Source organism: Xenopus laevis, chromosome 9_10L, assembly GCF_017654675.1.
Source record: "Xenopus laevis strain J_2021 chromosome 9_10L, Xenopus_laevis_v10.1, whole genome shotgun sequence".
Lineage (NCBI taxonomy): Eukaryota > Metazoa > Chordata > Amphibia > Anura > Pipidae > Xenopus > Xenopus laevis.
The window spans coordinates 23,726,947-23,748,586 of NC_054387.1; the positions used below are offsets into that span (position 1 = coordinate 23,726,947).

Below are 21,640 nucleotides of genomic sequence, written 5' to 3' on the forward strand. Positions count from 1 at the left end.
GCTGACAAGTCAAGAAGCCGAAAAGTGCCGCTGTTCATCGCCTACGGCCACACCACCCTGAAAGTGCCTGATCTCGTCTGATCTCAGAAGCGATACAGGGTCGGGCCTGGTTAGTACCTGGATGGGAGACCGCCTGGGAATACCAGGTGTCGTAGGCTTTTCAAAGTTTTCAACTTTATTTTGCCACAGCATCGCCGACAAGTCATGGAGCCAAAAGGTGCTGCTGTTCATTGCCTATAGCCACACTACCCTGAAAGTGCCTGCTCTCGTCTGATCTGTGAAGTGATACAGGGGCAGGCCTGGTTAGTACCTGGATGGGAGACCGCCTGAGAAGTTTTCAAAGCTTCATTTTTTCAAGGTTTGATTTTTTAAAGTTTTCAAAGTTTGAGTTTTCAAAGTTTGAGTTTTCAAAGTTTGAGTTTTCAAAGTTTGAGTTTTCAAAGTTTTCAAAGTTTAATTTTTCAAAGTTTTCAACGTTTTCAAAATTTGATTTTTCAAAGTTTTCAAAGTTTAAATTTTTTCAAAGTTTTCAAAGTTTGATTTTTTCAACGTTTTCAAGGTTTGATTTTTCAACGTTTTCAAAGTTTCATTTTTTCAACGTTTTCAACGTTTTCAAGGTTTGATTTTTCAACGTTTTCAAAGTTTAATTTTTCAGTTTTCAGTTTCATTTTTCAAAGTTTTCATTTTCATTTTTCCACAGTGCCGCTGACAAGTCAAGAAGCCGAAAAGTGCCGCTGTTCATCGCCTACGGCCACACCACCCTGAAAGTGCCTGATCTCGTCTGATCTCAGAAGCGATACAGGGTCGGGCCTGGTTAGTACCTGGATGGGAGACCGCCTGGGAATACCAGGTGTCGTAGGCTTTTCAAAGTTTTCAACTTTATTTTGCCACAGCATCGCCGACAAGTCATGGAGCCAAAAGGTGCTGCTGTTCTTTGCCTATAGCCACACTACCCTGAAAGTGCCTGCTCTCGTCTGATCTGTGAAGTGATACAGGGTCAGGCCTGGTTAGTACCTGGATGGGAGACCGCCTGAGAAGTTTTCAAAGCTTCATTTTTTCAAGGTTTGATTTTTTAAAGTTTTCAAAGTTTGAGTTTTCAAAGTTTGAGTTTTCAAAGTTTGAGTTTTCAAAGTTTGAGTTTTCAAAGTTTGAGTTTTCAAAGTTTGAGTTTTCAAAATTTGATTTTTCAAAGTTTTCAAAGTTTAAATTTTTTCAAAGTTTTCAAAGTTTGATTTTTTCAACGTTTTCAAGGTTTGATTTTTCAACGTTTTCAAAGTTTCATTTTTTCAACTTTTTCAACGTTTTCAAGGTTTGATTTTTCAAAGTTTTCAAAGTTTCATTTTTCAGTTTTCTGTTTCATTTTTCAAAGTTTTCAACTTCATTTTTCCACAAGTCAAGAAGCCGAAAAGTGCCGCTGTTCAACGCCTACGGCCACACCACTCTGAAAGTGCCTGATCTCGTCTGATCTCAGAAGCGATACAGGGTCGGGCCTGGTTAGTACCTGTATGGGAGACCACCTTGGAATACTAGGTTTTCAAAGTTTTCAAAGTTTAATTTTTTCAAAGTTTTCAAAGTTTGATTTTTCAACGTTTTCAAAGTTTCATTTTTTCAACGTTTTCAACGTTTTCAACGTTTTCAAGGTTTGATTTTTCAAAGTTTAATTTTTCAGTTTTCTGTTTAATTTTTCAAAGTTTTCAACTTCATTTTTCCACAAGTCAAGAAGCCGAAAAGTGCTGCAGTTCATCGCCCACGGCCACACCACCCTGAAAGTGCCTGAACTCGTCTGATCTCAGAAGCGATACAGGGTCGGGCCTGGTTAGTACCTGGATGGGAGACCGCCTGGGAATACCAGGTGTCGTAGGCTTTTCAAAGTTTTCAACTTTATTTTGCCACAGCATCGCCGACAAGTCATGGAGCCAAAAGGTGCTGCTGTTCATTGCCTATAGCCACACTACCCTGAAAGTGCCTGCTCTCGTCTGATCTGTGAAGTGATACAGGGTCAGGCCTGGTTAGTACCTGGATGGGAGACCGCCTGAGAAGTTTTCAAAGCTTCATTTTTTCAAGGTTTGATTTTTTAAAGTTTTCAAAGTTTGAGTTTTCAAAGTTTGAGTTTTCAAAGTTTGAGTTTTCAAAGTTTGAGTTTTCAAAGTTTTCAAAGTTTAATTTTTCAAAGTTTTCAACGTTTTCAAAATTTGATTTTTCAAAGTTTTCAAAGTTTAAATTTTTTCAAAGTTTTCAAAGTTTGATTTTTTCAACGTTTTCAAGGTTTGATTTTTCAACGTTTTCAAAGTTTCATTTTTTCAACGTTTTCAACGTTTTCAAGGTTTGATTTTTCAACGTTTTCAAAGTTTAATTTTTCAGTTTTCAGTTTCATTTTTCAAAGTTTTCATTTTCATTTTTCCACAGTGCCGCTGACAAGTCAAGAAGCCGAAAAGTGCCGCTGTTCATCGCCTACGGCCACACCACCCTGAAAGTGCCTGATCTCGTCTGATCTCAGAAGCGATACAGGGTCGGGCCTGGTTAGTACCTGGATGGGAGACCGCCTGGGAATACCAGGTGTCGTAGGCTTTTCAAAGTTTTCAACTTTATTTTGCCACAGCATCGCCGACAAGTCATGGAGCCAAAAGGTGCTGCTGTTCATTGCCTATAGCCACACTACCCTGAAAGTGCCTGCTCTCGTCTGATCTGTGAAGTGATACAGGGGCAGGCCTGGTTAGTACCTGGATGGGAGACCGCCTGAGAAGTTTTCAAAGCTTCATTTTTTCAAGGTTTGATTTTTTAAAGTTTTCAAAGTTTGAGTTTTCAAAGTTTGAGTTTTCAAAGTTTGAGTTTTCAAAGTTTGAGTTTTCAAAGTTTTCAAGTTTTCAAAGTTTTCAAGTTTTCAAAGTTTTCAAAGTTTTCAAATTTTTCAAAGTTTTCAAAGTTTAATTTTTCAAAGTTTTCAAAGTTTGATTTTTCAACGTTTTCAAGGTTTGATTTTTCAACGTTTTCAAAGTTTCATTTTTTCAACGTTTTCAACGTTTTCAAGGTTTGATTTTTCAACGTTTTCAAAGTTTAATTTTTCAGTTTTCAGTTTCATTTTTCAAAGTTTTCATTTTCATTTTTCCACAGTGCCGCTGACAAGTCAAGAAGCCGAAAAGTGCCGCTGTTCATCGCCTACGGCCACACCACCCTGAAAGTGCCTGATCTCGTCTGATCTCAGAAGCGATACAGGGTCGGGCCTGGTTAGTACCTGGATGGGAGACCGCCTGGGAATACCAGGTGTCGTAGGCTTTTCAAAGTTTTCAACTTTATTTTGCCACAGCATCGCCGACAAGTCATGGAGCCAAAAGGTGCTGCTGTTCATCGCCTATAGCCACACTACCCTGAAAGTGCCTGCTCTCGTCTGATCTGTGAAGTGATACAGGGGCAGGCCTGGTTAGTACCTGGATGGGAGACCGCCTGAGAAGTTTTCAAAGCTTCATTTTTTCAAGGTTTGATTTTTTAAAGTTTTCAAAGTTTGAGTTTTCAAAGTTTGAGTTTTCAAAGTTTGAGTTTTCAAAGTTTGAGTTTTCAAAGTTTTCAAAGTTTAATTTTTCAAAGTTTTCAACGTTTTCAAAATTTGATTTTTCAAAGTTTTCAAAGTTTAAATTTTTTCAAAGTTTTCAAAGTTTGATTTTTTCAACGTTTTCAAGGTTTGATTTTTCAACGTTTTCAAAGTTTCATTTTTTCAACGTTTTCAACGTTTTCAAGGTTTGATTTTTCAACGTTTTCAAAGTTTAATTTTTCAGTTTTCAGTTTCATTTTTCAAAGTTTTCATTTTCATTTTTCCACAGTGCCGCTGACAAGTCAAGAAGCCGAAAAGTGCCGCTGTTCATCGCCTACGGCCACACCACCCTGAAAGTGCCTGATCTCGTCTGATCTCAGAAGCGATACAGGGTCGGGCCTGGTTAGTACCTGGATGGGAGACCGCCTGGGAATACCAGGTGTCGTAGGCTTTTCAAAGTTTTCAACTTTATTTTGCCACAGCATCGCCGACAAGTCATGGAGCCAAAAGGTGCTGCTGTTCATTGCCTATAGCCACACTACCCTGAAAGTGCCTGCTCTCGTCTGATCTGTGAAGTGATACAGGGTCAGGCCTGGTTAGTACCTGGATGGGAGACCGCCTGAGAAGTTTTCAAAGCTTCATTTTTTCAAGGTTTGATTTTTTAAAGTTTTCAAAGTTTGAGTTTTCAAAGTTTGAGTTTTCAAAGTTTGAGTTTTCAAAGTTTGAGTTTTCAAAGTTTGAGTTTTCAAAGTTTAATTTTTCAAAGTTTTCAACGTTTTCAAAATTTGATTTTTCAAAGTTTTCAAAGTTTAAATTTTTTCAAAGTTTTCAAAGTTTGATTTTTTCAACGTTTTCAAGGTTTGATTTTTCAACGTTTTCAAAGTTTCATTTTTTCAACGTTTTCAACGTTTTCAAGGTTTGATTTTTCAACGTTTTCAAAGTTTAATTTTTCAGTTTTCAGTTTCATTTTTCAAAGTTTTCATTTTCATTTTTCCACAGTGCCGCTGACAAGTCAAGAAGCCGAAAAGTGCCGCTGTTCATCGCCTACGGCCACACCACCCTGAAAGTGCCTGATCTCGTCTGATCTCAGAAGCGATACAGGGTCGGGCCTGGTTAGTACCTGGATGGGAGACCGCCTGGGAATACCAGGTGTCGTAGGCTTTTCAAAGTTTTCAACTTTATTTTGCCACAGCATCGCCGACAAGTCATGGAGCCAAAAGGTGCTGCTGTTCATCGCCTATAGCCACACTACCCTGAAAGTGCCTGCTCTCGTCTGATCTGTGAAGTGATACAGGGGCAGGCCTGGTTAGTACCTGGATGGGAGACCGCCTGAGAAGTTTTCAAAGCTTCATTTTTTCAAGGTTTGATTTTTTAAAGTTTTCAAAGTTTGAGTTTTCAAAGTTTGAGTTTTCAAAGTTTGAGTTTTCAAAGTTTGAGTTTTCAAAGTTTAATTTTTCAAAGTTTTCAACGTTTTCAAAATTTGATTTTTCAAAGTTTTCAAAGTTTAAATTTTTTCAAAGTTTTCAAAGTTTGATTTTTTCAACGTTTTCAAGGTTTGATTTTTCAACGTTTTCAAAGTTTCATTTTTTCAACGTTTTCAACGTTTTCAAGGTTTGATTTTTCAACGTTTTCAAAGTTTAATTTTTCAGTTTTCAGTTTCATTTTTCAAAGTTTTCATTTTCATTTTTCCACAGTGCCGCTGACAAGTCAAGAAGCCGAAAAGTGCCGCTGTTCATCGCCTACGGCCACACCACCCTGAAAGTGCCTGATCTCGTCTGATCTCAGAAGCGATACAGGGTCGGGCCTGGTTAGTACCTGGATGGGAGACCGCCTGGGAATACCAGGTGTCGTAGGCTTTTCAAAGTTTTCAACTTTATTTTGCCACAGCATCGCCGACAAGTCATGGAGCCAAAAGGTGCTGCTGTTCATCGCCTATAGCCACACTACCCTGAAAGTGCCTGCTCTCGTCTGATCTGTGAAGTGATACAGGGTCAGGCCTGGTTAGTACCTGGATGGGAGACCGCCTGAGAAGTTTTCAAAGCTTCATTTTTTCAAGGTTTGATTTTTTAAAGTTTTCAAAGTTTGAGTTTTCAAAGTTTGAGTTTTCAAAGTTTGAGTTTTCAAAGTTTGAGTTTTCAAAGTTTGAGTTTTCAAAGTTTTCAAAGTTTAATTTTTCAAAGTTTTCAACGTTTTCAAAATTTGATTTTTCAAAGTTTTCAAAGTTTAAATTTTTTCAAAGTTTTCAAAGTTTGATTTTTTCAACGTTTTCAAGGTTTGATTTTTCAACGTTTTCAAAGTTTCATTTTTTCAACGTTTTCAACGTTTTCAAGGTTTGATTTTTCAACGTTTTCAAAGTTTAATTTTTCAGTTTTCAGTTTCATTTTTCAAAGTTTTCATTTTCATTTTTCCACAGTGCCGCTGACAAGTCAAGAAGCCGAAAAGTGCCGCTGTTCATCGCCTACGGCCACACCACCCTGAAAGTGCCTGATCTCGTCTGATCTCAGAAGCGATACAGGGTCGGGCCTGGTTAGTACCTGGATGGGAGACCGCCTGGGAATACCAGGTGTCGTAGGCTTTTCAAAGTTTTCAACTTTATTTTGCCACAGCATCGCCGACAAGTCATGGAGCCAAAAGGTGCTGCTGTTCATTGCCTATAGCCACACTACCCTGAAAGTGCCTGCTCTCGTCTGATCTGTGAAGTGATACAGGGTCAGGCCTGGTTAGTACCTGGATGGGAGACCGCCTGAGAAGTTTTCAAAGCTTCATTTTTTCAAGGTTTGATTTTTTAAAGTTTTCAAAGTTTGAGTTTTCAAAGTTTGAGTTTTCAAAGTTTGAGTTTTCAAAGTTTGAGTTTTCAAAGTTTTCAAAGTTTAATTTTTCAAAGTTTTCAACGTTTTCAAAATTTGATTTTTCAAAGTTTTCAAAGTTTAAATTTTTTCAAAGTTTTCAAAGTTTGATTTTTTCAACGTTTTCAAGGTTTGATTTTTCAACGTTTTCAAAGTTTCATTTTTTCAACGTTTTCAACGTTTTCAAGGTTTGATTTTTCAACGTTTTCAAAGTTTAATTTTTCAGTTTTCAGTTTCATTTTTCAAAGTTTTCATTTTCATTTTTCCACAGTGCCGCTGACAAGTCAAGAAGCCGAAAAGTGCCGCTGTTCATCGCCTACGGCCACACCACCCTGAAAGTGCCTGATCTCGTCTGATCTCAGAAGCGATACAGGGTCGGGCCTGGTTAGTACCTGGATGGGAGACCGCCTGGGAATACCAGGTGTCGTAGGCTTTTCAAAGTTTTCAACTTTATTTTGCCACAGCATCGCCGACAAGTCATGGAGCCAAAAGGTGCTGCTGTTCATTGCCTATAGCCACACTACCCTGAAAGTGCCTGCTCTCGTCTGATCTGTGAAGTGATACAGGGTCAGGCCTGGTTAGTACCTGGATGGGAGACCGCCTGAGAAGTTTTCAAAGCTTCATTTTTTCAAGGTTTGATTTTTTAAAGTTTTCAAAGTTTGAGTTTTCAAAGTTTGAGTTTTCAAAGTTTGAGTTTTCAAAGTTTGAGTTTTCAAAGTTTTATTTTTCAAAGTTTTCAACGTTTTCAAAATTTGATTTTTCAAAGTTTTCAAAGTTTAAATTTTTTCAAAGTTTTCAAAGTTTGATTTTTTCAACGTTTTCAAGGTTTGATTTTTCAACGTTTTCAAAGTTTCATTTTTTCAACGTTTTCAACGTTTTCAAGGTTTGATTTTTCAACGTTTAATTTTTCAGTTTTCAGTTTCATTTTTCAAAGTTTTCATTTTCATTTTTCCACAGTGCCGCTGACAAGTCAAGAAGCCGAAAAGTGCCGCTGTTCATCGCCTACGGCCACACCACCCTGAAAGTGCCTGATCTCGTCTGATCTCAGAAGCGATACAGGGTCGGGCCTGGTTAGTACCTGGATGGGAGACCGCCTGGGAATACCAGGTGTCGTAGGCTTTTCAAAGTTTTCAACTTTATTTTGCCACAGCATCGCCGACAAGTCATGGAGCCAAAAGGTGCTGCTGTTCATTGCCTATAGCCACACTACCCTGAAAGTGCCTGCTCTCGTCTGATCTGTGAAGTGATACAGGGTCAGGCCTGGTTAGTACCTGGATGGGAGACCGCCTGAGAAGTTTTCAAAGCTTCATTTTTTCAAGGTTTGATTTTTTAAAGTTTTCAAAGTTTGAGTTTTCAAAGTTTGAGTTTTCAAAGTTTGAGTTTTCAAAGTTTGAGTTTTCAAAGTTTGAGTTTTCAAAGTTTTCAACGTTTTCAAAATTTGATTTTTCAAAGTTTTCAAAGTTTAAATTTTTTCAAAGTTTTCAAAGTTTGATTTTTTCAACGTTTTCAAGGTTTGATTTTTCAACGTTTTCAAAGTTTCATTTTTTCAACGTTTTCAACGTTTTCAAGGTTTGATTTTTCAACGTTTTCAAAGTTTAATTTTTCAGTTTTCAGTTTCATTTTTCAAAGTTTTCATTTTCATTTTTCCACAGTGCCGCTGACAAGTCAAGAAGCCGAAAAGTGCCGCTGTTCATCGCCTACGGCCACACCACCCTGAAAGTGCCTGATCTCGTCTGATCTCAGAAGCGATACAGGGTCGGGCCTGGTTAGTACCTGGATGGGAGACCGCCTGGGAATACCAGGTGTCGTAGGCTTTTCAAAGTTTTCAACTTTATTTTGCCACAGCATCGCCGACAAGTCATGGAGCCAAAAGGTGCTGCTGTTCATTGCCTATAGCCACACTACCCTGAAAGTGCCTGCTCTCGTCTGATCTGTGAAGTGATACAGGGGCAGGCCTGGTTAGTACCTGGATGGGAGACCGCCTGAGAAGTTTTCAAAGCTTCATTTTTTCAAGGTTTGATTTTTTAAAGTTTTCAAAGTTTGAGTTTTCAAAGTTTGAGTTTTCAAAGTTTGAGTTTTCAAAGTTTGAGTTTTCAAAGTTTGAGTTTTCAAAGTTTTCAAAGTTTAATTTTTCAAAGTTTTCAACGTTTTCAAAATTTGATTTTTCAAAGTTTTCAAAGTTTAAATTTTTTCAAAGTTTTCAAAGTTTGATTTTTTCAACGTTTTCAAGGTTTGATTTTTCAACGTTTTCAAAGTTTCATTTTTTCAACGTTTTCAACGTTTTCAAGGTTTGATTTTTCAACGTTTTCAAAGTTTAATTTTTCAGTTTTCAGTTTCATTTTTCAAAGTTTTCATTTTCATTTTTCCACAGTGCCGCTGACAAGTCAAGAAGCCGAAAAGTGCCGCTGTTCATCGCCTACGGCCACACCACCCTGAAAGTGCCTGATCTCGTCTGATCTCAGAAGCGATACAGGGTCGGGCCTGGTTAGTACCTGGATGGGAGACCGCCTGGGAATACCAGGTGTCGTAGGCTTTTCAAAGTTTTCAACTTTATTTTGCCACAGCATCGCCGACAAGTCATGGAGCCAAAAGGTGCTGCTGTTCATCGCCTATAGCCACACTACCCTGAAAGTGCCTGCTCTCGTCTGATCTGTGAAGTGATACAGGGGCAGGCCTGGTTAGTACCTGGATGGGAGACCGCCTGAGAAGTTTTCAAAGCTTCATTTTTTCAAGGTTTGATTTTTTAAAGTTTTCAAAGTTTGAGTTTTCAAAGTTTGAGTTTTCAAAGTTTGAGTTTTCAAAGTTGAGTTTTCAAAGTTTGAGTTTTCAAAGTTTGAGTTTTCAAAGTTTGAGTTTTCAAAGTTTCAAGTTTTCAAAAGTTTGAGTTTTCAAAGTTTCAAAGTTTAATTTTTCAAAGTTTTCAAAGTTTAAATTTTTCAAAGTTTTCAAAGTTTGATTTTTTCAACGTTTTCAAGGTTTGATTTTTCAACGTTTTCAAAGTTTCATTTTTTCAACGTTTTCAACGTTTTCAAGGTTTGATTTTTCAACGTTTTCAAAGTTTAATTTTTCAGTTTTCAGTTTCATTTTTCAAAGTTTTCATTTTCATTTTTCCACAGTGCCGCTGACAAGTCAAGAAGCCGAAAAGTGCCGCTGTTCATCGCCTACGGCCACACCACCCTGAAAGTGCCTGATCTCGTCTGATCTCAGAAGCGATACAGGGTCGGGCCTGGTTAGTACCTGGATGGGAGACCGCCTGGGAATACCAGGTGTCGTAGGCTTTTCAAAGTTTTCAACTTTATTTTGCCACAGCATCGCCGACAAGTCATGGAGCCAAAAGGTGCTGCTGTTCATTGCCTATAGCCACACTACCCTGAAAGTGCCTGCTCTCGTCTGATCTGTGAAGTGATACAGGGGCAGGCCTGGTTAGTACCTGGATGGGAGACCGCCTGAGAAGTTTTCAAAGCTTCATTTTTTCAAGGTTTGATTTTTTAAAGTTTTCAAAGTTTGAGTTTTCAAAGTTTGAGTTTTCAAAGTTTGAGTTTTCAAAGTTTGAGTTTTCAAAGTTTTCAAAGTTTAATTTTTCAAAGTTTTCAACGTTTTCAAAATTTGATTTTTCAAAGTTTTCAAAGTTTAAATTTTTTCAAAGTTTTCAAAGTTTGATTTTTTCAACGTTTTCAAGGTTTGATTTTTCAACGTTTTCAAAGTTTCATTTTTTCAACGTTTTCAACGTTTTCAAGGTTTGATTTTTCAACGTTTTCAAAGTTTAATTTTTCAGTTTTCAGTTTCATTTTTCAAAGTTTTCATTTTCATTTTTCCACAGTGCCGCTGACAAGTCAAGAAGCCGAAAAGTGCCGCTGTTCATCGCCTACGGCCACACCACCCTGAAAGTGCCTGATCTCGTCTGATCTCAGAAGCGATACAGGGTCGGGCCTGGTTAGTACCTGGATGGGAGACCGCCTGGGAATACCAGGTGTCGTAGGCTTTTCAAAGTTTTCAACTTTATTTTGCCACAGCATCGCCGACAAGTCATGGAGCCAAAAGGTGCTGCTGTTCATTGCCTATAGCCACACTACCCTGAAAGTGCCTGCTCTCGTCTGATCTGTGAAGTGATACAGGGTCAGGCCTGGTTAGTACCTGGATGGGAGACCGCCTGAGAAGTTTTCAAAGCTTCATTTTTTCAAGGTTTGATTTTTTAAAGTTTTCAAAGTTTGAGTTTTCAAAGTTTGAGTTTTCAAAGTTTGAGTTTTCAAAGTTTGAGTTTTCAAAGTTTGAGTTTTCAAAGTTTTCAAAGTTTAATTTTTCAAAGTTTTCAACGTTTTCAAAATTTGATTTTTCAAAGTTTTCAAAGTTTAAATTTTTTCAAAGTTTTCAAAGTTTGATTTTTTCAACGTTTTCAAGGTTTGATTTTTCAACGTTTTCAAAGTTTCATTTTTTCAACGTTTTCAACGTTTTCAAGGTTTGATTTTTCAACGTTTTCAAAGTTTAATTTTTCAGTTTTCAGTTTCATTTTTCAAAGTTTTCATTTTCATTTTTCCACAGTGCCGCTGACAAGTCAAGAAGCCGAAAAGTGCCGCTGTTCATCGCCTACGGCCACACCACCCTGAAAGTGCCTGATCTCGTCTGATCTCAGAAGCGATACAGGGTCGGGCCTGGTTAGTACCTGGATGGGAGACCGCCTGGGAATACCAGGTGTCGTAGGCTTTTCAAAGTTTTCAACTTTATTTTGCCACAGCATCGCCGACAAGTCATGGAGCCAAAAGGTGCTGCTGTTCATTGCCTATAGCCACACTACCCTGAAAGTGCCTGCTCTCGTCTGATCTGTGAAGTGATACAGGGGCAGGCCTGGTTAGTACCTGGATGGGAGACCGCCTGAGAAGTTTTCAAAGCTTCATTTTTTCAAGGTTTGATTTTTTAAAGTTTTCAAAGTTTGAGTTTTCAAAGTTTGAGTTTTCAAAGTTTGAGTTTTCAAAGTTTGAGTTTTCAAAGTTTGAGTTTTCAAAGTTTTCAAAGTTTTCAAAGTTTAATTTTTCAAAGTTTTCAACATTTTCAAAATTAGATTTTTCAAAGTTTTCAAAGTTTGATTTTTTCAACGTTTTCAAGGTTTGATTTTTCAACGTTTTCAAAGTTTCATTTTTTCAACGTTTTCAACGTTTTCAAGGTTTGATTTTTCAACGTTTTCAAAGTTTAATTTTTCAGTTTTCAGTTTCATTTTTCAAAGTTTTCATTTTCATTTTTCCACAGTGCCGCTGACAAGTCAAGAAGCCGAAAAGTGCCGCTGTTCATCGCCTACGGCCACACCACCCTGAAAGTGCCTGATCTCGTCTGATCTCAGAAGCGATACAGGGTCGGGCCTGGTTAGTACCTGGATGGGAGACCGCCTGGGAATACCAGGTGTCGTAGGCTTTTCAAAGTTTTCAACTTTATTTTGCCACAGCATCGCCGACAAGTCATGGAGCCAAAAGGTGCTGCTGTTCATCGCCTATAGCCACACTACCCTGAAAGTGCCTGCTCTCGTCTGATCTGTGAAGTGATACAGGGGCAGGCCTGGTTAGTACCTGGATGGGAGACCGCCTGAGAAGTTTTCAAAGCTTCATTTTTTCAAGGTTTGATTTTTTAAAGTTTTCAAAGTTTGAGTTTTCAAAGTTTGAGTTTTCAAAGTTTGAGTTTTCAAAGTTTGAGTTTTCAAAGTTTGAGTTTTCAAAGTTTTAAGTTATTTTCAAAGTTTTCAACGTTTTCAAAATTTGATTTTTCAAAGTTTTCAAAGTTTAAATTTTTTCAAAGTTTTCAAAGTTTGATTTTTTCAACGTTTTCAAGGTTTGATTTTTCAACGTTTTCAAAGTTTCATTTTTTCAACGTTTTCAACGTTTTCAAGGTTTGATTTTTCAACGTTTTCAAAGTTAATTTTCAGTTTTCAGTTTCATTTTTCAAAGTTTTCATTTTCATTTTTCCACAGTGCCGCTGACAAGTCAAGAAGCCGAAAAGTGCCGCTGTTCATCGCCTACGGCCACACCACCCTGAAAGTGCCTGATCTCGTCTGATCTCAGAAGCGATACAGGGTCGGGCCTGGTTAGTACCTGGATGGGAGACCGCCTGGGAATACCAGGTGTCGTAGGCTTTTCAAAGTTTTCAACTTTATTTTGCCACAGCATCGCCGACAAGTCATGGAGCCAAAAGGTGCTGCTGTTCATTGCCTATAGCCACACTACCCTGAAAGTGCCTGCTCTCGTCTGATCTGTGAAGTGATACAGGGTCAGGCCTGGTTAGTACCTGGATGGGAGACCGCCTGAGAAGTTTTCAAAGCTTCATTTTTTCAAGGTTTGATTTTTTAAAGTTTTCAAAGTTTGAGTTTTCAAAGTTTGAGTTTTCAAAGTTTGAGTTTTCAAAGTTTGAGTTTTCAAAGTTTTCAAAGTTTTCAACGTTTTCAAAATTTGATTTTTCAAAGTTTTCAAAGTTTAAATTTTTTCAAAGTTTTCAAAGTTTGATTTTTTCAACGTTTTCAAGGTTTGATTTTTCAACGTTTTCAAAGTTTCATTTTTTCAACGTTTTCAACGTTTTCAAGGTTTGATTTTTCAACGTTTTCAAAGTTTAATTTTTCAGTTTTCAGTTTCATTTTTCAAAGTTTTCATTTTCATTTTTCCACAGTGCCGCTGACAAGTCAAGAAGCCGAAAAGTGCCGCTGTTCATCGCCTACGGCCACACCACCCTGAAAGTGCCTGATCTCGTCTGATCTCAGAAGCGATACAGGGTCGGGCCTGGTTAGTACCTGGATGGGAGACCGCCTGGGAATACCAGGTGTCGTAGGCTTTTCAAAGTTTTCAACTTTATTTTGCCACAGCATCGCCGACAAGTCATGGAGCCAAAAGGTGCTGCTGTTCATCGCCTATAGCCACACTACCCTGAAAGTGCCTGCTCTCGTCTGATCTGTGAAGTGATACAGGGGCAGGCCTGGTTAGTACCTGGATGGGAGACCGCCTGAGAAGTTTTCAAAGCTTCATTTTTTCAAGGTTTGATTTTTTAAAGTTTTCAAAGTTTGAGTTTTCAAAGTTTGAGTTTTCAAAGTTTGAGTTTTCAAAGTTGAGTTTTCAAAGTTTGAGTTTTCAAAGTTTTCAAAGTTTAATTTTCAAAGTTTTCAACGTTTTCAAAATTTGATTTTTCAAAGTTTTCAAAGTTTAAATTTTTTCAAAGTTTTCAAAGTTTGATTTTTTCAACGTTTTCAAGGTTTGATTTTTCAACGTTTTCAAAGTTTCATTTTTTCAACGTTTTCAACGTTTTCAAGGTTTGATTTTTCAACGTTTTCAAAGTTTAATTTTTCAGTTTTCAGTTTCATTTTTCAAAGTTTTCATTTTCATTTTTCCACAGTGCCGCTGACAAGTCAAGAAGCCGAAAAGTGCCGCTGTTCATCGCCTACGGCCACACCACCCTGAAAGTGCCTGATCTCGTCTGATCTCAGAAGCGATACAGGGTCGGGCCTGGTTAGTACCTGGATGGGAGACCGCCTGGGAATACCAGGTGTCGTAGGCTTTTCAAAGTTTTCAACTTTATTTTGCCACAGCATCGCCGACAAGTCATGGAGCCAAAAGGTGCTGCTGTTCATTGCCTATAGCCACACTACCCTGAAAGTGCCTGCTCTCGTCTGATCTGTGAAGTGATACAGGGGCAGGCCTGGTTAGTACCTGGATGGGAGACCGCCTGAGAAGTTTTCAAAGCTTCATTTTTTCAAGGTTTGATTTTTTAAAGTTTTCAAAGTTTGAGTTTTCAAAGTTTGAGTTTTCAAAGTTTGAGTTTTCAAAGTTTGAGTTTTCAAAGTTTCAAAGTTTAATTTTTCAAAGTTTTCAACGTTTTCAAAATTTGATTTTTCAAAGTTTTCAAAGTTTAAATTTTTTCAAAGTTTTCAAAGTTTGATTTTTTCAACGTTTTCAAGGTTTGATTTTTCAACGTTTTCAAAGTTTCATTTTTTCAACGTTTTCAACGTTTTCAAGGTTTGATTTTTCAACGTTTTCAAAGTTTAATTTTTCAGTTTTCAGTTTCATTTTTCAAAGTTTTCATTTTCATTTTTCCACAGTGCCGCTGACAAGTCAAGAAGCCGAAAAGTGCCGCTGTTCATCGCCTACGGCCACACCACCCTGAAAGTGCCTGATCTCGTCTGATCTCAGAAGCGATACAGGGTCGGGCCTGGTTAGTACCTGGATGGGAGACCGCCTGGGAATACCAGGTGTCGTAGGCTTTTCAAAGTTTTCAACTTTATTTTGCCACAGCATCGCCGACAAGTCATGGAGCCAAAAGGTGCTGCTGTTCTTTGCCTATAGCCACACTACCCTGAAAGTGCCTGCTCTCGTCTGATCTGTGAAGTGATACAGGGTCAGGCCTGGTTAGTACCTGGATGGGAGACCGCCTGAGAAGTTTTCAAAGCTTCATTTTTTCAAGGTTTGATTTTTTAAAGTTTTCAAAGTTTGAGTTTTCAAAGTTTGAGTTTTCAAAGTTTGAGTTTTCAAAGTTTGAGTTTTCAAAGTTTTCAAAGTTTAATTTTCAAAGTTTTCAACGTTTTCAAAATTTGATTTTTCAAAGTTTTCAAAGTTTAAATTTTTTCAAAGTTTTCAAAGTTTGATTTTTTCAACGTTTTCAAGGTTTGATTTTTCAACGTTTTCAAAGTTTCATTTTTTCAACGTTTTCAACGTTTTCAAGGTTTGATTTTTCAACGTTTTCAAAGTTTAATTTTTCAGTTTTCAGTTTCATTTTTCAAAGTTTTCATTTTCATTTTTCCACAGTGCCGCTGACAAGTCAAGAAGCCGAAAAGTGCCGCTGTTCATCGCCTACGGCCACACCACCCTGAAAGTGCCTGATCTCGTCTGATCTCAGAAGCGATACAGGGTCGGGCCTGGTTAGTACCTGGATGGGAGACCGCCTGGGAATACCAGGTGTCGTAGGCTTTTCAAAGTTTTCAACTTTATTTTGCCACAGCATCGCCGACAAGTCATGGAGCCAAAAGGTGCTGCTGTTCATCGCCTATAGCCACACTACCCTGAAAGTGCCTGCTCTCGTCTGATCTGTGAAGTGATACAGGGTCAGGCCTGGTTAGTACCTGGATGGGAGACCGCCTGAGAAGTTTTCAAAGCTTCATTTTTTCAAGGTTTGATTTTTTAAAGTTTTCAAAGTTTGAGTTTTCAAAGTTTGAGTTTTCAAAGTTTGAGTTTTCAAAGTTTTCAAAGTTTAATTTTTCAAAGTTTTCAACGTTTTCAAAATTTGATTTTTCAAAGTTTTCAAAGTTTAAATTTTTTCAAAGTTTTCAAAGTTTGATTTTTTCAACGTTTTCAAGGTTTGATTTTTCAACGTTTTCAAAGTTTCATTTTTTCAACGTTTTCAACGTTTTCAAGGTTTGATTTTTCAACGTTTTCAAAGTTTAATTTTTCAGTTTTCAGTTTCATTTTTCAAAGTTTTCATTTTCATTTTTCCACAGTGCCGCTGACAAGTCAAGAAGCCGAAAAGTGCCGCTGTTCATCGCCTACGGCCACACCACCCTGAAAGTGCCTGATCTCGTCTGATCTCAGAAGCGATACAGGGTCGGGCCTGGTTAGTACCTGGATGGGAGACCGCCTGGGAATACCAGGTGTCGTAGGCTTTTCAAAGTTTTCAACTTTATTTTGCCACAGCATCGCCGACAAGTCATGGAGCCAAAAGGTGCTGCTGTTCTTTGCCTATAGCCACACTACCCTGAAAGTGCCTGCTCTCGTCTGATCTGTGAAGTGATACAGGGTCAGGCCTGGTTAGTACCTGGATGGGAGACCGCCTGAGAAGTTTTCAAAGCTTCATTTTTTCAAGGTTTGATTTTTTAAAGTTTTCAAAGTTTGAGTTTTCAAAGTTTGAGTTTTCAAAGTTTGAGTTTTCAAAGTTTGAGTTTTCAAAGTTTTATTTTTCAAAGTTTTCAACGTTTTCAAAATTTGATTTTTCAAAGTTTTCAAAGTTTAAATTTTTTCAAAGTTTTCAAAGTTTGATTTTTTCAACGTTTTCAAGGTTTGATTTTTCAACGTTTTCAAAGTTTCATTTTTTCAACGTTTTCAACGTTTTCAAGGTTTGATTTTTCAACGTTTTCAAAGTTTAATTTTTCAGTTTTCAGTTTCATTTTTCAAAGTTTTCATTTTCATTTTTCCACAGTGCCGCTGACAAGTCAAGAAGCCGAAAAGTGCCGCTGTTCATCGCCTACGGCCACACCACCCTGAAAGTGCCTGATCTCGTCTGATCTCAGAAGCGATACAGGGTCGGGCCTGGTTAGTACCTGGATGGGAGACCGCCTGGGAATACTAGGTGTCGTAGGCTTTTCAAAGTTTTCAACTTTATTTTGCCACAGCATCGCCAACAAGTCATGGAGCCAAAAGATGCTGCTATTCTTTGCCTATAGCCACACTACCCTGAAAGTGCCTGCTCTCGTCTGATCTGTGAAATAATACAGGGTCAGGCATGGTTAGTACCTGGTTGGGAGACGTCCTGAGAAGTTTTCATAGCTTCGTTTTTTCAAGGTTTGATTTTTTTTTTTTTTTTCAACTTTTTATTTATTGAGCAGACAAAGATAACTTCCATATGTAGGTAACATGCAGTGTTATACTTTTGTAATGCCGACAATATCACAGTATCGGAGTAGATTTTGCATGTACATTTCAGTCTGCTGTTTTCATAACAGTAAGAAATAACAAAGAAGAAGAAAAAGAAACATTATATGAAATAAGAAGGAAATACAGGAGGAAGGGGGGTACAGAGGGGGGGGAAAGTGGGAACTCTCGCCGTTGAAATACAGTACAAAAACCCACCTGAGTGGTATATCAAACTATTCTGAAAATAAAACAAGACATTTTTCAAAAACATGCGGCTCCAGTGTCTGTGTTCGCAGGATTCGGTAAATTGTGAGTGTCACACCATGTGAGCCAAGGGGCCCAGATTGCAGTAAATAAGTCTAGCTTTTGATGGACCAATGCAGTAAGTCTTTCCATCGAGGACACCCACCATATTCTCCTTTTAATTTCCACAAATGTCGGGACGCCCTCTTTCCATCTATGTGCTATAGCACACCTTGTAGCCAGGCATATCTGCGAGCATAATTTGTATTCCTTTTTGGTAAGGGAATCCGGTTTAAAGGTGAGGAGTGCTAACCAAGGATCTGGACAAATCTCCTTACCAAACAAGGTACTCAGAAGAGCAAATATCTCTTTCCACACGTTGGAAATTTGTGGGCACTCCCACCATATGTGCAGTTCATCTCCAGTTGTGTTACAACCCCTAAAACAAGTAGGGTCGGAGCCATATATTCTGTGTAACTTTGCTGGGGTCAGGTACCAGTCATACAGTACCTTGTATGCGTTTTCTTTAATGACTGTGTTGATGGATGCTTTCCTTATATGATCTAATGTGAATTCCCATTTCTTAATGTCTTGAACTGCATGGAGTCGTTGTTCCCAGCGTTCCATGTGTTTGTTCTTTTCAGGTACGCCATAGGCTCTGAGTTTAGCATATATCCAGGATATTTGGCCCTTGTTATAAGGGTGTGTACACAGATATTCAAAAAGTGTTTTAGGTTTGGGATTTTTCCCCATTTGCGATCTTATAAAATGACTGATTTGCAAATATTTGTAATGTTCCCGAAGAGGAATGCTGCGGTTATTCCGAAGAGTGTCCCATGATAAGATACTCCCCAGAGGGGTCATACTATGAAAGTCTAGGAAATCATTATCTAGCCACCATCCAAAAGATTTCGGATCTTGGCCTGGAGGGAAAGCGGGGTTATGAAACAATGGAGTAAGAGGAGATGGATTGGAGCAGAGGACTTCTTTATATTTAAGTCTCATTTTATCCCAAAGAGTGATGGAATGCTTTAAAATTGGATTTGTAAGAGCCACGGGGGGTCTAGCTTCCCGTGGGACCCACAAGTAAGTCTTAGGAGATTGAGGCGACAATATTTGGGTTTCTAAGGAGGCCCATCGGACAGCGTCTGGTGAGCAGTGACCTTTAACCAATTGAGACAACTGGGCCGCATTCCAGTAATGGCGAAGGCAAGGGAAATTCAGCCCACCCTGTGAGGTAGCCTGTGTGAGGATCTGTCTAGCCACTCTAGGATGTTTATCATTCCAAAAGAAACGGTACATTTCATTCTGTAGTAAATCCATGTCTGCGTTAACTATCGGTATAGGGAGTGTACGAAAAAGATAGAGAATCTTAGGCAATATTACCATTTTAATAGAGTGTAGTCGGCCCAACCAAGAGATCTGTTTCTTATGCCAGGAGTGCAATATTGAGACAAGATTTTTAATCATTGGAAGATAGTTTTGGGTATAAAGGTCTGCCAACTTTGGAGTTAGGTGAATCCCCAAATATTTTAACGCTTTCCCTTGCCACTTAAACGAGAAATTCAATTCTAAAAGTTTTTGGATAGGCCTAGGCAGGGATATTGCTAGTGCCTCAGATTTAGTATTATTAACTTTAAATCCTGAGCAAGAGGCATATTTATTAATCTCATTAAACAGGTTCGGTAGGGATGTTTGTGGGTGAGTAAGAGAAAGCAAGGTATCGTCCGCAAAGAGAGCAATTTTATAGGTATCTTTGCCTATTGTGATTCCTGATATATCTGAATTCAATCTAATGCTTTGGGCTAAGGGTTCCATGCATAAGGCAAAGAGCAAGGGGGACAACGGACACCCCTGTCTCGTTCCATTTTTAATCGCAAAGGATTCCGAATAATGTCCCGTGTTGTAAACCCTAGCCGTAGGTCCATTGTATAAAGACATGATTGCTTCCCTAAAGTGGACGGTACAACCAGCAGTGTCCAAGACAGCCTGTAGAAAGGTCCAGTCCACCATGTCGAAAGCCTTCTCCGCATCTAGTGACAGGAATATGCTGGGGATATGTAGGCTCTCGACATGGTGGAGGAGGTGAGCCATCCGTCTGATGTTATCTGCTGCATCCCTGCCTAAGACAAACCCAACCTGATCTGGATGTATCAACGTTGGCAGAACTCCAGCCAGCCTATTAGCCAAAATTTTTGCATACAATTTGACATCGTTGTTAATAAGGGATATTGGGCGGTAATTTTGACAGAACATTGGGTCTTTTGGAGGCTTTGGGAGAACTGCTATATTAGCTCTGAGCATATCTGGAGGAAGTTGCCCTTTGTTTTGTAGCAAATTGTTGAACAAGGATGTCATATGCGGGAGTAATTCCTTCAAAAATTTTTTATAGTAATGCATAGAAAACCCGTCCGGGCCTGGAGCCTTCCTCCCCTTACTCTGTTTGATAGCTTCAGATATTTCGTCCCCTGTGATATCACTTTGCAAGTTTTGTGAATCCTCTACTGTCAATTTAGGCAGACGACAATGCGCTAAATACTTTTTAATTTTATCTAAATTATCAATTGTTTTAGACGGTTTATTTCTGTCATAGAGCTTAGAATAATAATGTGCAAATTCTCCCAGAACCTCCTCTGTTTTATAGAGAAGTTTCCCTTTTGAGTTTTTGATTGACCTAATTATTGTTGATGAGGACTTTTTGGTCAGAAGTCTCGCCAGCATCGAATCTGCTTTGTTCCCTTTCTCGTAGAACATACGTTTAGTATATGTTAAGGATCTTTCAGCTTTCTCTATTAGAATCTGCTTAAGTTCTCCCTTTTTGGAAATTAGTGTTTCCAAAGTGAGAGAGTCCTGATTAATCTTATGGGAGGATTCTAGTAGAATAATTTCCTTCAGAAGTTGTTTAATTTTGGATTCCCTCTGTTTGCGGAGATAGGAGGCGTGTTTTATAAGTATCCCCCTGATCACTGTCTTATGGGCAGCCCAGATTGTCTCTTTAGTCACTTCTCCATTATCATTTTCGAAAAAATATTGTGGAATTGCTACAGTCAGTTCCTGGATAACCTCAGAATTATTTAAAAGGTGTTCGTTTAATTTCCACTCCCCTTTTGGTTTAGGGAATCCAAGTTGGAAAGCAGAGAGCATTATGTCATGATCTGACCAAACGCACGGGATAATCTCAGTTTGTTTCAATTTATCTATAAGCATTTTGGATGCTAAAATAAGGTCAATTCTACTATAAGAATCGTGGGGAGTGGAGTAGAATGTGTAATCCTTAGAATCTGGATTTAAGACTCTCCAGGTATCCAGAAGTGACTGGGCCTTATTCAACTTACGAAGACTTTTAGTAGCTCTAGATATGGGATTGCCAGGAGGGGTTTTGGATTTGTCCAATGTGGGGATAAGCACCGAGTTGAAATCTCCAGCCACAACAAGTTCACCTTTCCTATGTTTATCTATGAGAGTTTCTAAGGTATTAAAAAAATCTGATTGTCGCTCATTGGGAGCGTAGATAGCTACCAATGTGAGTGCCATAGCATTAATTTTGCCTACGAGTATAAGAATTCGGCCTTCGGCGTCCGAATGGCGTTCCGTGATCTCAAACGGGCAGCATTTATGGAGTAACACCCCGACTCCTCTGGATTTACTGTTAGCTGAAGAGAAAAATTTTTTATCAATATTCTTGTGCCAGTAATTTGGTTCCTTACTTCTAACTAAAGGTTTGATTTTTTAAAGTTTTCAAAGTTTGAGTTTTCAAACTTTGAGTTTTCAAAGTTTAATTTTTTCAAAGTTTTCAAAGTTTGATTTTTCAATGTTTTCAAAGTTTAATTTTTCAAAGTTTTTAAAGTTTCATTTTTTCAACGTTTTCAAGGTTTGATTTTTCAAAGTTTTCAAAGTTTAATTTTTTCAACGTTTTCAAGGTTTGATTTTTCAAAGTTTTCAAAGTTTCATTTTTTCAACGTTTTCAAAGTTTTCAAGGTTTGATTTTTCAAAGTTTTCAAAGTTGAATTTTTCAGTTTTCAGTTTCAGCTTTTCAAAGTTTTCAACTTCATTTTTCCACAGTGCCGCTGGAAAGTCAAGAAGCCGAAAAGTGCCGCTGTTCGTCGCCTACAGCCACACCACCCTGAAAGTGCCTGATATCGTCTGATCTCAGAAGTGATACAGGGTCTGGCCTAGTTAGTATCTGGATGGGAGACCACCTGGGAATACTACGTGTCGTAGGCTTTTCAACGTTTTCAACTTTATTTTGCCACAGCATCGCCGACAAGTCATGGAGCCAAAAGGTGCTGCTATTCTTTGCCTTTAGACACACTACCCTGAAAGTGCCTGCTCTCGTCTGATCTGTGAAGTAATACAGGGTCAGGCATGGTTAGTACCTGGATGGGAGACCGCCTGAGAAGTTTTCAAAGCTTCGTTTTTTCAACTTTTTCAAGGTTGATTTT

The 21,640-nt window shown here is 38.6% G+C and overlaps 23 non-coding genes and 3 pseudogenes across 23 annotated transcripts; all 26 read left to right on the forward strand.

The window, feature by feature from the left end:
• The first annotated feature begins 39 nt into the window (after window positions 1–39).
• On the forward strand, window positions 40–158 carry LOC121398474. Its single transcript, XR_005964311.1, has one exon. It is a non-coding gene; the product is annotated as a 5S ribosomal RNA (ribosomal RNA).
• A 585-nt stretch (window positions 159–743) lies between these two features.
• LOC121398475 lies at window positions 744–862 on the forward strand. The gene has a single exon (XR_005964312.1). It is a non-coding gene; the product is annotated as a 5S ribosomal RNA (ribosomal RNA).
• A 561-nt stretch (window positions 863–1,423) lies between these two features.
• Window positions 1,424–1,543, forward strand: LOC121398467 (annotated as a pseudogene).
• A 202-nt stretch (window positions 1,544–1,745) lies between these two features.
• LOC121398384 lies at window positions 1,746–1,864 on the forward strand (annotated as a pseudogene).
• A 585-nt stretch (window positions 1,865–2,449) lies between these two features.
• On the forward strand, window positions 2,450–2,568 carry LOC121398476. The gene has a single exon (XR_005964313.1). It is a non-coding gene; the product is annotated as a 5S ribosomal RNA (ribosomal RNA).
• Window positions 2,569–3,154: 586 nt separating this feature from the next.
• Window positions 3,155–3,273, forward strand: LOC121398477. Its single transcript, XR_005964314.1, has one exon. It is a non-coding gene; the product is annotated as a 5S ribosomal RNA (ribosomal RNA).
• A 585-nt stretch (window positions 3,274–3,858) lies between these two features.
• LOC121398484 lies at window positions 3,859–3,977 on the forward strand. Its single transcript, XR_005964315.1, has one exon. It is a non-coding gene; the product is annotated as a 5S ribosomal RNA (ribosomal RNA).
• A 591-nt stretch (window positions 3,978–4,568) lies between these two features.
• LOC121398495 lies at window positions 4,569–4,687 on the forward strand. The gene has a single exon (XR_005964323.1). It is a non-coding gene; the product is annotated as a 5S ribosomal RNA (ribosomal RNA).
• Window positions 4,688–5,263: 576 nt separating this feature from the next.
• LOC121398506 lies at window positions 5,264–5,382 on the forward strand. Its single transcript, XR_005964334.1, has one exon. It is a non-coding gene; the product is annotated as a 5S ribosomal RNA (ribosomal RNA).
• A 600-nt stretch (window positions 5,383–5,982) lies between these two features.
• LOC121398518 lies at window positions 5,983–6,101 on the forward strand. Its single transcript, XR_005964346.1, has one exon. It is a non-coding gene; the product is annotated as a 5S ribosomal RNA (ribosomal RNA).
• A 585-nt stretch (window positions 6,102–6,686) lies between these two features.
• Window positions 6,687–6,805, forward strand: LOC121398529. Its single transcript, XR_005964357.1, has one exon. It is a non-coding gene; the product is annotated as a 5S ribosomal RNA (ribosomal RNA).
• A 567-nt stretch (window positions 6,806–7,372) lies between these two features.
• Window positions 7,373–7,491, forward strand: LOC121398540. Its single transcript, XR_005964368.1, has one exon. It is a non-coding gene; the product is annotated as a 5S ribosomal RNA (ribosomal RNA).
• A 576-nt stretch (window positions 7,492–8,067) lies between these two features.
• Window positions 8,068–8,186, forward strand: LOC121398551. Its single transcript, XR_005964378.1, has one exon. It is a non-coding gene; the product is annotated as a 5S ribosomal RNA (ribosomal RNA).
• A 600-nt stretch (window positions 8,187–8,786) lies between these two features.
• LOC121398563 lies at window positions 8,787–8,905 on the forward strand. Its single transcript, XR_005964387.1, has one exon. It is a non-coding gene; the product is annotated as a 5S ribosomal RNA (ribosomal RNA).
• A 626-nt stretch (window positions 8,906–9,531) lies between these two features.
• LOC121398575 lies at window positions 9,532–9,650 on the forward strand. Its single transcript, XR_005964395.1, has one exon. It is a non-coding gene; the product is annotated as a 5S ribosomal RNA (ribosomal RNA).
• Window positions 9,651–10,235: 585 nt separating this feature from the next.
• Window positions 10,236–10,354, forward strand: LOC121398586. The gene has a single exon (XR_005964407.1). It is a non-coding gene; the product is annotated as a 5S ribosomal RNA (ribosomal RNA).
• A 600-nt stretch (window positions 10,355–10,954) lies between these two features.
• On the forward strand, window positions 10,955–11,073 carry LOC121398597. The gene has a single exon (XR_005964418.1). It is a non-coding gene; the product is annotated as a 5S ribosomal RNA (ribosomal RNA).
• Window positions 11,074–11,656: 583 nt separating this feature from the next.
• Window positions 11,657–11,775, forward strand: LOC121398607. Its single transcript, XR_005964428.1, has one exon. It is a non-coding gene; the product is annotated as a 5S ribosomal RNA (ribosomal RNA).
• A 593-nt stretch (window positions 11,776–12,368) lies between these two features.
• On the forward strand, window positions 12,369–12,487 carry LOC121398608. Its single transcript, XR_005964429.1, has one exon. It is a non-coding gene; the product is annotated as a 5S ribosomal RNA (ribosomal RNA).
• A 570-nt stretch (window positions 12,488–13,057) lies between these two features.
• On the forward strand, window positions 13,058–13,176 carry LOC121398610. The gene has a single exon (XR_005964431.1). It is a non-coding gene; the product is annotated as a 5S ribosomal RNA (ribosomal RNA).
• Window positions 13,177–13,774: 598 nt separating this feature from the next.
• LOC121398611 lies at window positions 13,775–13,893 on the forward strand. Its single transcript, XR_005964432.1, has one exon. It is a non-coding gene; the product is annotated as a 5S ribosomal RNA (ribosomal RNA).
• Window positions 13,894–14,477: 584 nt separating this feature from the next.
• LOC121398612 lies at window positions 14,478–14,596 on the forward strand. Its single transcript, XR_005964433.1, has one exon. It is a non-coding gene; the product is annotated as a 5S ribosomal RNA (ribosomal RNA).
• A 584-nt stretch (window positions 14,597–15,180) lies between these two features.
• On the forward strand, window positions 15,181–15,299 carry LOC121398613. The gene has a single exon (XR_005964434.1). It is a non-coding gene; the product is annotated as a 5S ribosomal RNA (ribosomal RNA).
• Window positions 15,300–15,869: 570 nt separating this feature from the next.
• LOC121398615 lies at window positions 15,870–15,988 on the forward strand. The gene has a single exon (XR_005964435.1). It is a non-coding gene; the product is annotated as a 5S ribosomal RNA (ribosomal RNA).
• A 576-nt stretch (window positions 15,989–16,564) lies between these two features.
• Window positions 16,565–16,683, forward strand: LOC121398616. The gene has a single exon (XR_005964436.1). It is a non-coding gene; the product is annotated as a 5S ribosomal RNA (ribosomal RNA).
• A 4,620-nt stretch (window positions 16,684–21,303) lies between these two features.
• LOC121398451 lies at window positions 21,304–21,422 on the forward strand (annotated as a pseudogene).
• The last annotated feature ends 218 nt before the right edge of the window (window positions 21,423–21,640 follow it).